This window comes from Mustela erminea, chromosome 17, assembly GCF_009829155.1.
Source record: "Mustela erminea isolate mMusErm1 chromosome 17, mMusErm1.Pri, whole genome shotgun sequence".
Lineage (NCBI taxonomy): Eukaryota > Metazoa > Chordata > Mammalia > Carnivora > Mustelidae > Mustela > Mustela erminea.
In genome coordinates this window covers 60,794,185-60,797,594 of record NC_045630.1, presented here as the reverse complement: position 1 = coordinate 60,797,594, position 3,410 = coordinate 60,794,185, and the positions used below count along the sequence as shown (strand labels likewise).

The 3,410-nt window shown below is 51.6% G+C and overlaps 1 non-coding gene across 1 annotated transcript; it reads right to left on the bottom strand.

The window, feature by feature from the left end:
• Positions 1-701: 701 nt before the first annotated feature.
• On the bottom strand, positions 702-774 carry TRNAT-UGU. The gene has a single exon. It is a non-coding gene; the product is annotated as a tRNA-Thr (tRNA).
• Positions 775-3,410: the final 2,636 nt, after the last annotated feature.

Here is a 3,410-nt window from a genome sequence, read left to right as displayed (position 1 = left end):
GCGGCCGCACACGCCCGCTTTCCAGCAGCCCAGGGCTGTTTACTTTCGGGAGGCGCCCTTCCTCCCTCGGCAGGGGCAGGCCCTGCGAGCCGGGCTGGACGCGGGGGCGCGGCTGCCACGTGGCGGCCACCACGCCCGCTTCCGTCCCGGCCACGTTGGCCGCGCTCGGGCGGGGCGGGGCGGGCGGCCGGGACGCGCGTTCTCCGGCTTCCCGGGAGGCGAGTGGGAGCCGGCGCAGCAGCGCCGCCCTCCGGCCGCGCGGCGTCCCTGCAGGCGCAGCGCTGGCCCCGCCCTCCGCCTCCCCCCGGCAGCGCCCCAGGCGCGCCCCGCCCGCCACCCCGGGAAGCCGCCGCGCACGCTCCTCCGGCTTCTAATGCAGGGCTGGGGCTCGACTTGCAGGGCGTTGAAAAGGAGCGCGTGGGGCCTCGCGTCTCCTTTGTCGAGAACCGAGTCGCAGGTCCCGGTAAAGCGGGGTCGCCGAGGACGGCTTATCTTTCTTTTTCCTGCTCTTTCTGTCGGTCCAGGATTTTCTCTTCCGGGTCACGCACTAGAAGGACGCCCATCATTTGCATTTCAAAAGGAGTGATTTTTTAATCCTGCTAGAAGTAGCTTCTTCAGAAATTGTTTTTCCATTTTGGAATTTCTATTCCGTAAAGGGGAAGATATATTTAAAAAAAAAAAAAAAATTAGAAAGCAACAAGAGGCCCCAGCGAGGATCGAACTCGCGACCCCTGGTTTACAAGACCAGTGCTCTAACCACTGAGCTATGGAGCCAGCCCGTTACCTGCTTTCCTTTCGTTCAGGGACATTGGAAGTGAAATTGCTTTAGCTGGCAGTTTGAAAACAAGTGACCTCATGCATCCATTATCAGTGATAATGGTAAAGACTATGAAATGCTGAAGAAAAATGCCTTCAATACGACAAGCATTAAAAAAAAAAACCCAACCCTATGTCAAATTTCTATGTTTATGATTACAAAACATTAAATCATACCTGCGTTAAGTTATGCGTAAAGACAAGGGCTGGAAAGGAAAACGCAAAAATGAAATGTTCTGATTCTATTCTGAGTCAGTCTTTTACATGTGAAAAAAAGCCTCCAAGCCTTTGTTTACATGACACATTGTATCAAATTTAGTATCTACTGGGAAGTTATGGGGAGTGTCTTTGCTTCTCCTAAATTAAATAAGCTACTGATTGTGGATGAATTAATTGATTTAACAGTATTTATTGAGTACTCCCATTGCTCTAGGCTTTGGAGATAGGTTGGATAAGTAAAGCTCTGTTCTGGCTCTTGAATGACCAGGGATCATCAAACTGTGTCTCATTCTCTTTTGTTGAAAGAACCGTTTACCGAGGGAACGGTAACCGGAATATGTATGGACATTCCCCCTGTGCATGGCATTTCATATTCCCTCTCTTTAATAAGGACATTTAATAACGGACCCTCTTGGATTAGGGCCCACCTCCCTTTAACTTGATCACCTCGGTGAAGATTCTGTCTTCACATCGGTCACACCCTAAAGTCCTGGGGGTTAGGGCTTGCACCTGAGAATTTTGAGGGGACACAATTTCTCAGTAACAGATGCAAAGTCAGGCATGCAGTTAAGCCAGAAGCAAGGCTTCCTTTATTCCCTTGACGCTGCCTGCCTCTGGTTAGCAGACCGCACCAGCGATTTTCACTTGCTTCATCCCCACTGTTCCCCAGATCAAATGATGAATGCTCAGCACCTCCCAGCAAGAGGAGAGATGTGATAGAAAAACAGAGCCTCTCCGTCTCTCAACTCGAGCTTGTGAGCTGTAGGATAAAGGCTGTCAAATGAAAGGACAAGGTGAGTGAGGGCTAAGCAGGGTGAACATCCTATAAAGGCTTCGGTCTGCTTTTGACTCCAGAAGAAAAAGTCTGGGAGGGCTTTCCATTGAATCTTACGTCCCCTCCTCCTGCTCCCCATCCCTTCCTGATGGGGCTTTATGGCCCACTTACACATTCACCACCTGTGAAATGGAGGTGATCATTTTGGCTCTGTCTCTGAGAGGTTTGGGGGATTCAACCCAACAGTGAATTTGAAAGTGCTAGGAAATTGTGAAGTGCCAGAAACAAACGTGATAGGGAGGGAAGGCATCGTAGGGTCCAGTTTGGGTAGAAGGAGAGGACAAGATGGAAAACAGAAGTCTCAGCAGGGTCCCTTGGCTGTTTTATGTTCTTTTTGGTTTAAGACGACAGTTTCCTTTGCTCACCCCTGCCCTCAGTGTCTCCTGGTGATTCTATGGCAGCCCTAGGGCTGGAGGAAGCAGGAAGGACTGCGTTTCCATTGGCTTGGGACAGGGGCACCCGCCCTCTCTCACCCTTTCCTTGGAATCACTGTCCAGAGCCATCTGCTCCTGGGAGGAAGCCATGTTCTGTCTCAAAGTCAAACTCAAGGTCAGAGGGTGTGAGAGTGCAAGGGCCAGGAGGAGCTTACAAGCTCATCTAGCTCCAGTTCATTTTGAAGACAAGGAAGCATTTGTCCAGGAAGGGAAGGGGCTTGCCACATCGTGTAGTACAATTGTCGCAGAAGGCTTATTGCCATTGTAGGGTTTGGGACTTCCCATGGTTTTTGTTTCCTACTGTGAAGCTTGGTCAAAGAAAGTTAAAAAACAATACAGAACAAAAGACAAAACAAACAAAGTGCAAACCAACCAACCCACCACCCAAAAGAGAGGGCAAAGGGGCTCTCTGAAATTTGTCCAAGATAAAAGTAGTCTCTTTCGTGTGGGTGCCAGGGGTGGTGGGGTGGGGTGGTGCTGGTGGGTCAGGACAGGGAAGGAGAGAAGTGGGTGGAGGGTCCTTCCTCTCATCTGGTGCCTTCTTACACCCACCCACAACCCAGCTAGAGGTGGAAGGTCGGGGATGGGCCCCCCATGGCTAGCAGAAACCCAGACGGAGAGAAGAACAAAGTTAAAGAAGAAGAGGGGGCAGGAAGCGGGATGCTGTTCATGTCGCTTCGTAAACCCAAACAGATTTGCATGAAGCTGGCCACCTGGCCCAGGCGGCTGAGCTTTTCCACCCCACTCCCACCCCCACCCCCATCTCCCTTTCTGTTGGATGGGGAGGCCAGCAGGAACCTAGGGCACAGACAGGAGAGCTTTAGAACCCGGGATGCTGGGCTCAGGAGCTCTGGTCCCAGCTGACCCTCTCCTCCCCTCTGGCTGGATCCTTAGTGGGAGGGGCGGTAGTATCCTGCCCAGTAACTCAGGGCACACAACCCTTCTCACCATCCCAGATGGAAAAGTCTTAGGGTGGACAGCTCAGAAAGTGGGTAGGCAGCTCAGTAGTGAATGCCGGCCGGATTTCTGTGGCCCAATGAAACGCATTCACTTATTGAAATGATTGTAACAAAATTCATCTCCTGGATATTGATCCTATGCCGCAC